General features: G+C 37.6%; 1 long non-coding RNA gene across 1 annotated transcript in view; it reads left to right on the forward strand.

Annotated features, from left to right (window-relative positions):
• The window catches only part of LOC140846657 (uncharacterized), a 123726-nt gene that overhangs the window by 64507 nt on the left and 44623 nt on the right, over positions 1-14596 (forward strand). Inside the window, exons 5-7 of the long non-coding RNA XR_012125993.1 lie at positions 10664-10733; positions 11742-13220; positions 14206-14465. This is a non-coding gene — a long non-coding RNA (uncharacterized lncRNA). The remainder of the gene's footprint in view (positions 1-10663; positions 10734-11741; positions 13221-14205; positions 14466-14596) is intronic.

A 14596-nucleotide genomic window follows, 5' to 3' on the forward strand; every position in this document is an offset into this window, starting at 1 on the left:
CTCAAGCCCGGTAGGGACAGCAGTGTCACTGATGGGCCCCACGGGTCATCTGAAAGCCCATGACAGGCAGCAATGGCCTGGTGCGGCCTCTCTTCAGTACCTGGGTTTCAGAAATACCTCTAGGCACGAGCCCTTTGATTGCTAGGGGAAGAAGACAAAACTAGAGGCTGTTTATTATTTATTTTTCAAATACACCATTATTCAGAACAGGTTTAGTTTCATAGCAAAATGCGTACAGAGTACAGAGACATCCCATACGCTCCACTCCCCAACTACCCCAACCATCCGCTGTGGGACATTTGTTAAAATGGATGAACACACTCACACACTGTCATCACTCAAAGTCTGTAGTTCACATTAGTGTCCACCGATCCTGTCGTACATTCTCTGGTTCCATAATGACGTATATCTACCACTGCAGTGCCATACAGAGTAGTTTCACTGCCCTAAAAATCTTCATCCCTCCCTCCCCACTACTGTCTGGCACCACTGATCTGTTCACTGTCTCCATATTTGACCTTTTCCAGAATGTTGTATCTGTAGGCTTTTCAGATTGACTTCTTTCACTTAGAAATAAACAGCTAAGTTTCCCACATGTCTTTTTATGCTTCGTAGCTCACTTATTGTAATGCTGAAATAATATTGCATTGTCTGGATGCACCACAGTTTATTTATCCTTTCACCTGCTAAAGGACCTCTTGGTTGCTTCCCTGTTTTGACAATTACAAATAAACCTGGTATCAACATACATGTGCAGGTTTTTGAGTGGACATACTTTTTCATCTCATTTGTGTGAAAACCAAAGAGTGTAATTGCCGGATTGTATGTTAAGAGTATGTCTAGTTTTGTAAGAAACTGCCTTTTAAGTGGCTGTACCATCTTGCGTTCCCACCAGCAACGAATGAGAATTTCTATTGCTCTGCATCCTTGCCAGCATTTGGTGTTATCAGTGTTTTGGATTTTCACTCTTTTAATAGGTATTGAAGAATAAATTTGTTTTGATCTGCAATTCACTAATGACATGTGATCGGGAGCATCTTTTACATGCTTTTTTGCCATCTGTATGTCATTTTTGTTTTGTCTGTTCAGACCTTTCGCCTTTAAAAAAAATTTTTTCTTGATAGAGTTTTAAGAGTTCTGTGTGTATTTGGGATAATGGTCCCTTATCAGATATGTCTGTTGCAAATTTTTCTCCCAGTCTGAAGCTTGTCTTCTCATGTCTTTCCCAGAAAATAAGTTTTTTAAGTCCAGTTTATCATTTATTTCTTTCATAGGTCATGCCTTTGGGATTGTATCTAAAATGTCATTACCAAACTCAAGGTTATATAGGTTTTCTCCTTGATTACCTTCTAGGAGTTTTATGATTTTGCATTTTACTTCTAGGTCTCTAATTCCTTTTGAGTTAATTTTTGTGACTGGTTGTAAGGTCTGTGTCTAGATTCTTTATTTTGTATGTGGATGTCCAATTGTTCCAGCACATTTGTTGAGAGGAATATCTTTTCTCCATTGTTTTGCTTTACCCCTTGGCCAAAGATCAAGTGACTGTATTTCTGTGAACCTATTTCTGGACTCTGTTCTGTTCTGTTGACTGATTTGTCTTTTCTTTCCCCAATACCAAGACTATAACGGTAAGTCTTGAGGTTGGGTAGTGTCAGTCCTCCAGCTTTTTTCTTCTCCTTCACTCTAGGCTGGTTGTCGGACTAATTCCTTCTGAATATAATGCAAAGCCATTCAATCTTAGTTTCCTATTCTCTCCCAGCTCTCCACTTCTCTCACAGTGCACACCTGGGGAATAGTTGACAAGATGGCATTCTGGTTTTTTTTTTATTCTTACCCTAAGGAAGTTTTTGTTATCACAGTCATTTCTTATTAATTCTCTGCCTCCTGAGAGAAAAAGTGGGTCTTTCTATTTTGTTAGCTGACTGGGGATGGGAGAGGGGACTCCTAGATACTTCTGCAACAATTCTAGGTGCTCTTTTTCTGAAAGATTCCTGGCCAACAAACCACCACTGAGCAGTGTGACTCAGTTCTTTCTTGGGCCAGACCCTCTCCTGTGACTGCCAGTAATGGGACAATTAGTGTTAAACACTGAGTGGTGAAAGAGCTCTTTGAATATAGGGTTGAAAAATAAAGAGACACTGCAAAGAAAAGATTCCATACATGCTGAAGATCCTGGACTTTATGAATTATATTTTTCTATTGTTGACACCACAGGAAGGAGAGAACAATGTAGTTTTTAAAAAGTGTAAGTATAATGTATATATTGTTCTAATTAGAACATTTTCTTCACATATTTAATAAGTAGTACTCAAAATAGGCTTAAGAAAAAAGGTTCTGAATGCTTAAGGCCAAAATAGGTACTTAAGATTACCTTTTGTTATATCAGTGTGATTCACTTAATAATTCATATTTTACTACATTAATGCCAATGATAATTTTATGAAAGAACATCCAAATTGTTTTGTTATAGTAACATAGAATTAAGAAAGTTTTTCATATTTTATTTAAAATGAATGGTGCATTTCTGGATATGAAAAGCTATTGAAAGAGGAATAGTAAGATAGGTTTGTACTTTATTTTGTAGAATACCTGGAGAAGACCACAAATGATCTTGTAAATAATGTATTTCCTGTTTTTATAAATGAAATATTCATATAGAGAAAGACTTTTTAAAGTATCTAATTACAAACAACAACGACAACCAGACAGAAAGATTCTCAAAGACCAGTAATCAAACATACACAAAACCATTTGGGGCTATTTTTAAATACTAGATTTAGTTTTTCAATAGGAGATTAGTATTATTTGGAAAAGTTCACCTCCTGAGACTTTCTGAGTCATGATCATCGCCTATATAATTTTTTCCTTATAAATGAAGAAAACTAACACAATAGCTTGTCGTTGTTGGTGTGTTATTGTTTGTTTGGGTTGTTTGGGCTCAGTTCTTGGTCCTATCAAGTTTGCTCGAAACAACTTACTCTGGAATGCATCCTGGAAAGGGTCTGATCTCAAACTGCTCCATAGCTCTGCTCTTCTCCCTCAGTTGAATCAAACATATTTTATACTCTCCCCTACATTTTGCACAAGGATAACATGACCTCGTGGTCTATCATTCACATGGGGGCAGCTTGGGCATGGAAGGGTGTGCACTGATTCATCACTGTGGGACAGCAGGCACACAATTTACTTTGGTTTAGCCCCTGAGTTCCCTGTCCTTGTGCCTGGGTAAGCAATGGCAGGAGAAAATTCAGCTTTGAACAAAAAAATTTTTTTGTCAACTGGGGGTAAGGGTGAGGACTACAAGACCCTTTGAAGAGTATTAAATTAGTGGTTATTCATCATAGATATGATATGTAACCAGCACTCTATGCTCACAATGTATCCCTTATATTGAAGCTACAGAGCAACTGCTGCCTTAAAAAAAACATAAGATTTTATGTTAGCAGACTGGAACGTGTATCCTGGTTTATCTTTAATACCTATTTTTTTTTCTAATTTCCCAAGTTCATGACATTTTTATTCATACTGTTAATCACCTGGAAATAAATATTTAACAATAGTCCACTGCTTAGCAAAAATAATACATATAATAATATAGTAAGCAATGTTTAACCAAAAATTATGGTGAAGTAGAAGAAATGATGTCCAGAGAGTAACACTGCCTGAATTAATGACAGCACATGTATCATGTAAAGTACACTAGAGCAGCGACAAACACACAGGATGGGTCTATGTCTTTGGTGATGGAACTATGCTCTAAATATGTTTATAGGATAGAGAAGCACATTCCAGATCAATATTACTCACTGAAAAATATATATTCTTATACATCTATGCATCAATGTATGCTAAAATCAAATGAAAGGAGAGTATATATTAATCATAAGATAGTTTATTTTTGTAATGATTTTATCTGAATTGCCTAGCATTTATTGAGTGAACATGATTTAGATAGATAAGACTCATGAACAGTATTTTTTTTTATCTTTAATCTACAATTACATGAAAAACACCATGTTCACTAGGCTCCCCCCCTCATCAAGTCCCCCCACCAAACCCCATTACAGTCACTGTCCATCAGCATAGTAAGTGCTGTAGAATCACTGCTTGTCTTCTCTGTGTTGCGCAGCCCTCTCCGTGCCTCCCCCTACATTATACATGCTAATCGTAAGGCCCGCTTTCTTTTTTCCTGCCCTTATCCCTCCCTTCCCACCCATCCTCCCCAGTCCCTTTCCCTTTGGTAACTCTTAGTCCATTCGTGGGTTCTGTGAGTCTGCTGCTGTTTTTTTTCCTTCAGTTTTTGCTTTGTTCTTAAAGTTCACAGATGAGTGAAATCATTTGGTACTTGTCTTTCCCTGACTGGCTTATTTCACTGAGCATAATACCCTCTAGCTCCATCCATGTTGTTGCAAATGGTAGGATTTGTTTTCTTCTTATGGCTGAATAATATTCCATTGTGTATATGTACCACATCTTCTTTATCCATTCATCTACTGATGGACATTTAGGTTGCTTCCATTTCTTGGCTGTTGTAAATAGTGCTGTGATATACATAGAAGTGCATATGTCTTTTTAAATCTGTGATCCTGTTCTCTTAGGGTAAATTACTAGGAGTGGAATTCTTGAGTGAAATGGTATTTCTATTTTTAGTTTTTTGAGGAACCTTCATATTGCTTTCCACAATGGTTGAATTAAGTTACATTCCTACCAGCAGTGTAGGAGGGTTCCCCTTTCTCCGCATCCTCACCAGCATGTGTTTCTAGTTTTTTTGATGTTGGCCATCCTAACTTGTGTGAGGTCATATCTCATTTTGGTTTTAATTTGCATTTCTCTGATGATTAGCAATGTGGAGCATCTTTTCATGTGCCTGTCGGCCATCTGAATTTCTTCTCTGGAGAGGTGTCTGTTCAGCTCCTCTGCCCATTTTTTAATTGGGTTATTTGCTTTTTGGGTGTTGAGGCATGTGATTTCTTTATATATTTGGGATACCAATCCCTTATCGGATATGTCATTTACCAATATATTCTCCCATACTGTAGGATGCCTTTCTGTTCTACTGATGGTGTCCTTTGCTGTACAGAAGCTTTTTAGTTTGATGTAGTTCCAGTCATTCATTTTTACTTTTGTTTCCTTTGCCCAAGGAGATGTGTTCAGGAATAAGTTGCTCATGTTTATATTCCAGAGATTTTTGCCTATGTTTTCTTCTAAGAGTTTTATGTTTCATGACTTACATTCAGGTCTTTGATTCATTTGGAGTTTACTTTTGTGTATGGGGTTGGACAGTGATCCAGTTTCATTCTCTTGCATGTAGCTGTCCAGTTTTGCCAACACCCGTTTTTGAAGAGGCTGTCTTTTCCCAACTGTATATCATGACTACTTTATCATATATTAATTAACCATATATACTTGAGTTTATATCTGGGCTCTCTAGTCTGTTCCACTGGTCTATGGGTCTGTTCTTGGCCAGTACCAAATTGTCTTGATTACTGTGGCTTTGTAGTAGAGCTTGAAGTTGGGAGTATAATCCCCCAGCTTTATTCTTCCTTCTCAGGATTGCTTTGACTAATTGGGGTCTTTTGTGATTCCATATGATTTTAGAATTATTTGCTTTAGTTCATTGAAGAATGCCACTGGTATTTTGATAGCGATTGCACTGAATCTGTATATTACTTTAGGCAGGATGGCCGTTTTGACAATATTAATTCTTCCTATCCATGAGCATGGGATGTATTTTCATTTATTGGTATCTTCTTTAATTTCTCTTATGCATGTCTTTCACTTCCTTGGTTAGGTTTATTCCTAGGTATTTTATTCTTCTTGATGCAATTGTGGTCTGATACAAGTATTGCAACTCCTGCTTTTTTCTCCCTATTCTTTGCATGGAGTATCTTTTTCCATTACTTCACTTTTTGGGTTTGAAGTGAGTCTCTTGCAGGCTGCATGTAGAAAAGTCTTGCTTTTTTTTCCATTCTGTAACTCTATATCTTTTGATTGGTATATGCAGTCCATTGACATTTAGGGTTATTATCGATAGATATGTACTTATTGCCAATGCAGGCTTTGGATTTCTAGTTACCAAAGGTTCAAGGGAAGCTTCTTTACTATCTAACAGTCTAACTTAACTCACTTATTATGCTATTATAAACACAATCTGATGATTCTTTTCCCCCTTCTTTTTCTTCCTCCTCCACTCTTTATATATTAGGTGTCATATTCTTACTCTTTCTTGGCTGACTTTGTGGGTAGCTGATTTAATTTTGCATCTGTTTAGTATTTAGTTGGTCTACTTCCTTTACTCTAGTTTATTTTCTCTGGTGACAGCTATTTAGCCTTAGAAATATGTGTCGAATCCTTGGACTTCATCCCCACTGTCACCCCTATGCCCCAATATACCATATGATTCCTGGATTATGGTGAGAGGTTCCTAACATGACTCAGTCCATTCTTTACACAACTCCAATGTTAACATTTAAAAAATGTAAACACTGTGACTGGGAGCTGAAAATAGGGAATGTACATGAGAAAGATAAGTAAATAAAGTAATCCAAGCCTTACCATTGTTCATGCATAAGAGGCCTGACCAATGAATGGTCTGCAGTCATTTAGAAGAAGTCTCATAATCTAATAGCCTTAAGGGAGTAAGGGCTTTACGTCTTAGCTTCAGTAGCTTTTCATTGCTTTCAGCATAAAGTTCAAACCATGGGCTGTAAAGCCCTGCTTGATCTGCCCGTTACCCCAAGCCAGTCCTTACAGCACCAGCCACGCTGGCCTCCTTTTACTTCAAGTCTTTTACACTATTATTCCTTCTTTTTATAATTCATGTTGCTCTTCTCACATTAAGCCTCATTTCAACAGTCATCTCTCATCTCTGCTTGATCCAAGTGTGACTCCAAGTCATTCCCTATTATGCCATATAGCTTATTGACTTTGCAACTTATACAACAATGCAGAATTGGTTTTTTTTATGTTTTCATTGTTCGCTTCTGATGTTGTATCGAAGTTTTAGGAATTTTATCTGTCCTTTTTACTCCTACAGCACTTAGCATAATACCTGGCTCAGTGTAGGTGCTCCCTGAATAATTACTGAATAAATATTGGAAAGGGCTCTCAAGTTTCCTCCAAAGTTCCAAAAAATTCTAATGAATCTATTATTTTGTTGAAATAAAATCTAATTTCCCAAGTATTAGCATTCATAATAAAAATGATTTATTCTTCAGCTTTATGTTTTGAATTTATATATAGTATAGCCAGTTATATTTTATTGCAAGTCTAAAGCAGTTCTGTTATATCTCAGATCAAATAGGCTTTATGAGCCTTCCAGGGAGCCTAAAGTGTATTTATTACATTGTTTCTGTTTGAAAACAGGGTCCATGGTCCAAATAACAAAAGATTTACTTTCCAACAAACTGAGTTCCAAAGTAATTTTTACACTGATGAAAGTCTATAGGAGTTCTGAGCAATCATTAAATTTTTGGGTCAGAAACCAAGTTTCATTAAGAATATCTTAACAATGCAGCAGCCACTTTAAGCTCTGTTTTCAGAAGTAGGGAAGATCTAAATGGCAAAAAGGTAAATATAGTCCTTTATATGAGAGGAGGGTGTCATGCCTATAATTTCAGCCTCATGTGAAGTACATTCTGCTATTGACATTGGACTTCAGTGCAATATTCCAAGCGTCTGGACAATCAGAAAGATAGTCTTTAAATGAGTATCTTTGTTACAGACTGTCAAAACAGCATTGAAAAAGAAGATATTTATCAGTACCTGTTTCGTGGTTGTTTAAAAAATTGGAGGGTTGAGTCCCATTCCGTTTCTTATTCATCTGAGAAAAGACACAGAGAAGGTATTCTCTTCTACACAAAAATTATATTTGTGTTTTGTATTCATATTTTTCAATGATATTTATGTAACTACTTCATGAGATTCATAGATAATCTCTACTATTTCGTCCAACCATTTTTACTTCCTTAAGGAATGGTTTTATTTTATATAAGTAAGAGTTTTACTTTTAAAAAATTGAACAGGACTTTAACATGCTCTCCTGGCCAGGAATTAAAATATAATTTACTCACAGATAATATCCAAATTTCTCTATTAATAGTCACAAAGTCAAAGTGTTGTTCCAGTAAAAACAAAATTATGTAAGTTTAGTGGCTCTCAGGGAAGAATTAAAAACAGCTCTATGTCAATATGTCAACAGAACTCTATTTATACTGGTAATTCTTAAATGGATTTTATTTTCTCTGAAGTTCAGCAAAACAATTTGATCTTTAAAAGCGTTGGCAAAGAAAGAAAATGAGCTAAACCTGTGTTATAGTAAGTGAATATTGCACATTAAGTTGAGTGTGTGGATGTTATTCATATTATGGAAATACATTTCTCCCCTTGCAAGCCTAATGTTAGGCATACAACTCCCCATAACAGGCTGCATTGGTCAATGTGTCCCTGGAAGAAGGTGCTTGTATCTCAGAGGTAGCATAAGCCCCATTAGATGTGGTGTTGCTATGGTAACTGCTCTCTTCTTTTTAATTGAAGAGCATAGTAAGTAGTCTTATAAAATCCACCAACCCATAACTTCCTGGTGCCTCAAGGCAGCTTTAACTTCACCACCTTCTCTTTGTCTTTATTTTTTTCATTCTAAGAGATTCAATTATTTGGCCATACCTGTCTTATGAGTCTGATGTGCCTTGGAACTTAAATCCTTGGGTTGTTGAGCACAGAGGATTTCTAAACAAGAGCCCAATGTAGTTATAAAATCAAATACAAAATTTCAGTTGCAAGCACAAAAGCAAATTTCTACCTAAGGCCATGCCTATAAAACTCAAACTGAACAAGACTCCACCCAGTATTTGACCACGTGATTTCACCAAACCTTACCTACATCTGGCACAGTGTAAACAAGTCATTCTAGAAATGTGAGAACCACAGAGTGTTGTGTTAAATCAAGTCTTGGGAAACAGACTCACATATTGTAGATTCCTAGGATTCAAGGGTCCTGCTTTCCTTTCTGACTTAAAACACACACCTCATAAAATATCTACACCTTAAAGCAGAGATGTTACATGGTGTCGAATAAAATCTAATGTAACTCCCTCCCCACACCCTTTGCTTCCTAAGGATGATAATTCTTTCTGCTATTTTTCTACTTAACTATGTTTAAGCTATTAGTAAATCTCTTTAAAAAATAAAATTGATGGTATAATAATTGCTATTGCTCTGTAGTAAGTTAAGGCTGTTCTTACTTGTTCTATTTGTGGAAGAGAGGGTATTATGATATGGTAAAAATGTCATTCCAATAATATTAATCTAGTGTCAACAAATCCTCTCTTCCTACTGAAAACATTGTGATTTTTTAAAAATCTGAGAGGGTAGTGACAAGTGGAGATAGCTCTAAGTTCATATTGGGTATTGACCCTTCACAAACACAGAGTTGAGAGTTCAGAATTTATCATGTCCAACTTCCCATGCAATTTGAGATTTTCTTTACAATATTACCTAAAGTTAATCTGAAAACATGTTCCTATCTAATCTCTCAGTGCTCTTAAATTTTGATGCAACTAAATATAGTTGATGATTTCTTTCTCAGATTCATTAGCATCTTTTTACAAGGTGAATAGTTTGGTTTATATTAAGGAAATGAATAAATACCATAGCAAAGGGGATAATTACAGCAGCTTACTCTTTGCATGTGTTACTCTGCCTACCTCAGAGAAAGGCTGGCAGAAATAAAGAAATTGGAACAAGGAGTTAAGTATAAAAATGAACTGTACCTACACTATCTTTGCAAGAAACACTTTCCATTGAGCTGAGGGGATGGAGACCTTCAGGTGAGAAACACTGGGGACATTCTGCCATTGGTTGCTTGCTTCTCCTGCCTTGCTGAGCATGCAGGGCCCTCATCACTCCTTACCTGGTCATTTTTCAGTGTTGTGTTTGCAGTGAACAACCTTGAGGGATGAGATAATGTCTCCTTCTGGGACAAAGAGCATGCTTGCTTACTGCTTGCTGTAAAACAGCAGGGGCCCAATCGCAGTGTTCCCTGGCTCTTAGGCAAAGCCACTGCAAGTGTAGCATTAATTGGGGCTCTTGCATCACCACTGTGGGACATGGGGGCCAAGGACGAAAGGGTGTGAACATGCTGGTATTGTAAGTAATAAAGTCCCCCTCTCTGACTCAGGAGTCCTGTGTCTTTCAGCAGCATCCGTGCAGCAGTAGTAAGCTTATTTATTAGCTTCTAAGTGGGGTAAAATCCCAGACCAGGTAGGAGGAAGTCACATTAATTCACTCCTGCATCCTTTTGGGGGTGGCATTAATAGATAGACCACCAAAGCTGTAACCTGATTTTTTCCAGAAAAAGAGGATTGTAACTTAATTATTCTATACAGTTATTGCCTTGTTAGATATTCCAAAAACGACTAAAACTTTTCTCCACAAGCACTCTATGTAGAATATTCTCACTGCTCATACTATCGAGAAGAGTGGAGCAATCATGTCCTATGAATAGTATTGGAGAAAAGTGATTGATCAGATTGCCTTCTATTTGCCATCTGACAAAAAGTTGAAAGTCAAGGGTGAGTTCTGCTCATGCCAAGGGCATATAATCATAGTTTATATGTTACTCCTGTAAAATTACACCCATCCTCCTGTTTTCCTTTCTTATTAGCATAGATATTGGAGTCATACAGACCTGGTTTTGAGTCCTGCTTCCTCAGTCATGAACTGTTTAACTTCAGGTGAGTTCTTTCACCTCCTTAACATTCCTTGCTCTCATTTATGAAATGAGATCAATATTGGTACCTAATAGGATTATTTCAAGGAAAGTCCATGGTGCCTAGTGTGTAATGAAAATTCAGTAAGTGCTCATTACTTTAATTATTTGTTACCTATGTAAACCACTTTAAATCTTTTTTGTTCATGTAAGAGGATGAATAAATAAAAACATACCTAGTATGTGGCTACTATCCTCTGAATATTTTGTCCATGACTATAAGGCAAAGCCTTTGGAGGTGAAATCCTAACCTATGTGATGGTTTTAGGAGCTTGGAAGTGAATTTTCCCCTAGAGCCTATGAATTAGTTCTGAGACTGTCTGACATCTTCATTTCAGATTTATGAGACTCTAAGCAGAGAAACCAGCCATTCTATGCCTAGACTTCTGACCTATGGAACCTGTAATGTAATGAATTTGTGTTGTATTAAGATGCTGGGACTGTAGTAATTTGTTGCACGACAATAGAAAACTAACACACCCCGGGTGGTATTTAATCGTAAGGAAGCACCTGGCAAGAGCCAGAAGCTCCATCCCAGCTCTCTCAGCATTGGACCTGTCACTGTTAGACATTGTCCCTTGAGCCACCATCCCCTCAGGTTTAGCAGCTTCACCCCCAGCCATAGCTTGGGAATGAGATTCTGGGAGTCAGTCCCTCTTTGGCATGGCTTCTAATTCATGCCTCAAAGTGCCAGGCTTTCCTGAAATAGTCGGTTTAACTTTGACCCTCCACCGTTCATGATGTGCCCATTTATTTCTCCCTGCCTTGGAATGTCCTCACTTCCCGTTGTTGTCATTGTGTCCTACTATCCTTCTAAGGTCCTGGGACGAAGAGACTCCATTTGCTGCTTCTGCTCTTCTTTAGTACCGAACAGTTTCTGCCAACTCAAATATCGATCAAAGGAACAATAACATAATAAATCATGCTTATGCTTCAAGTCATATACCAATCAATATGTCATTTTCTGTTCTAGGCTCCACCTGACAGATGGAAAGGAGAAGGAATCGTACTGCTGGAAGAACTACCAGGACTGAGCTCGCTGGTGCACAGAAGGTGGTAGGGGAAGGGGAAGCCCTTCTTTCTGGTGGGAAAGGAAAAGTTCTATTTGCAGAATCGTCAGAGTAATAGCAGAAGTGAGCTGTGCGGTGGTTATCAATGAATTGACCAGCATTAATTAATATAGCCTGATTAAACAACCAATATAGCACAGCATATTGTGCTTATACAGCATGACTCAGGGTCACGTCCATCTAATGATGCACCCAGAGGGCCCCCATTTAAGGAAATGGGACAGCCTGCCAGGGACTTGCTGGTACATGAAAACAACATAGAGCAGAATCTGACTTAAGCCTTCCAATGGATCAGCTATTTTTAAAGAAAGGTCTCATCAAGAGGAAAAATGATAATGTGTCCCCAGAGTATCTTGTATTGGCTGTTTTCCCAACTAGCTTCCTGTACTCGGTTGGTGCACAACTGAAGTCAATCATGGCACAAGGTGTGCCTCACCTACGCCCTCAAAGGCCACAGTCGGCCCACCTTCTCCGGCGAAACTAGTGAGGAAACAAGCCACACAGGTGCAGAGGAAAGCCATACCTTTGTTATTCAGTTCTAAACTGCATGCCTTTGGCTTAAGAGACGGCAGCTGTTTGTGAATGCTGGGACCAAGAAGGCCTTACAAATGCAGATGGAGTAACAGCATGAGCGGCAGGACGATGGAAGACAGCAGGCACGTTAGAGACTTAGAGACGGAATCAAGATTACAGGCCGTCCACTCCATCAAAACTACCTAGTGGTTCACTAACAAATCTGAATGGCTGACCAGGAGTCACCAGATGTTTGAGTAAAACCCACAAGAGGGCCTATAACATTAACAAAAGAGGGCTTATGAGAAAGAATAATTGATTCTGGGAAGAAGCAGGTAATTCAAGGAGAAAGAGAACTTAACAATTACGATTTGAGTATTCTCAGAGAGATTTGAGACACTGTCTTATCCAGAGTTAAATGGGATCAAAGAACTAAAAATAGTTCTTGGAAATGATAAGTCTGGTTGCCAAAATTAAACATTGGAAAGGATAACTGGATAATAACTTGGATACAAGTTATTAAAGGGCACGATCTATAAGACTCGAAGATGTTTATCCCTCCATGTGCTTGCATCTAAGAACATAAAGCAAAATGACGGAGAGATGAAAAACATGAGAGAAAAAATTAAGATGAGGGTAATGTTTACCACCGTATCTTAAATAAAGTGTTCAGAAACAAAGACAAATTGTTGACGATGTAACTGAGCAAAGTTTCTCTGAGCAAAAGCTGACATCTTCAGATTTGAAAGTGGCTACTAAGTAATGGTGTATTAATTTTAAAACGTATTTATTGAGCTCAGTTTATTCAGAATTTTGTGGATATGGAAATGAGTATCAAAAAGAATGAAAAGTAATTTAAAAACTCTATGGTAAGTAGTATTTTAAGATGACCTCCAAGATCCCCACCCCTTCGGGTGCATGCCTTGGGAAATCCCCCCTTGAGCAGGGGTGGGTGTTTCATCCACGCTACATCACATTAAATGTGAAAAGATTTTACAGATATAATTAAGGTGCCTAAACAGTTTGACTTTGAGTTGAGTCATCCATACCTAGGATAATCTCCTGGGTGTGCCTGACCTAATCAAATGAGCCCTTTAAAGGTGGGTTTACAATTCCCTGAACTTAGAGACTAGAATCATTCTTCTGCTGCCTGTGAAAAAGCAAAAACCACCACGAATTCCACAGACTCAAGGGTGTGCCAACAACCTGAATGACCATGGAAGTAAATCTTTCCATAGCTGAGCATCCGTATGAGAATACAGCCCAGCAAACACCTGAATTTTAGCCATGTAAGACCCTGAGCAGAGGATTCAGCTAAGCCATTCCTAGACTTTTGACCCATAGAAACTACAAGAGGTATGTTTTTTAAACTGCTTAATCTGGGGTTGTTAAGCAGCAATAGAAATCTCATACATAATCTACATGCATTACAGTGAAATTTCATAACTCTGAGTGTAAAGGAAGGCTCCTTAAGGCTTTCAAAGAAAATTTTAAAAGTTATAAAAATAAGAATAACTTTAGCCTTTTAATTAACAACATGATATTCTAGCAAATAATGGAACAATCCCTTCAGTGTTCTGAGGGAAAATGATCTGGACCCAAACGATTAATAAAATGAGAGAGTGAAATAAAGACATTTTCTATCATGCAAGGACTTTGAAAATACACTGTCCATATGGCATGACTGAGAAAATTATAGAATAAAACAATTAAAAAATCAATTTCCCCTTCCTCTTGTAATAGTCTCCTTAGAGAGATACACATGAATATATGCCAAATGTACTAAAGTATTATAATATCAAACTATTTATTATAAATGCTCCTTATGTCTTTCTTTTTATATTTTTTTTTCAGGTAGACTACATAGAGGCTAATGAGCATCAGATTCACCAATCTTGATAAGGTTTAATGAATTTTAAGGAGATACAAACCTAAGTAATGACTACCAAGATCAAAATATCAAACATTTCCAGCTCCCCAGAGGTGCCTTTATGCCCTTCTCCAGTCAAGTGGTAACCACCGTTCCCACTTGTCCATTCCTGAGTTTGGTCTGTTCTTGAACCTCCTCTAAATGCAGGCCTATGGTGTGTGCTATTTTGCGTCTGGCTTCTGCTGTAAGTCATTCTTATCACTGTGTTTGCCAGTAGTTCATCCTTTTTTCATTGCTGTGTAGTATTTAATATGTCACTTCATTTATACACCACAAGTTAGCCATTCTCCTTTTGGACCTTCCTTGGTATTCTAA

Source organism: Manis javanica, chromosome 16, assembly GCF_040802235.1.
Source record: "Manis javanica isolate MJ-LG chromosome 16, MJ_LKY, whole genome shotgun sequence".
NCBI classification, from domain to species: domain Eukaryota; kingdom Metazoa; phylum Chordata; class Mammalia; order Pholidota; family Manidae; genus Manis; species Manis javanica.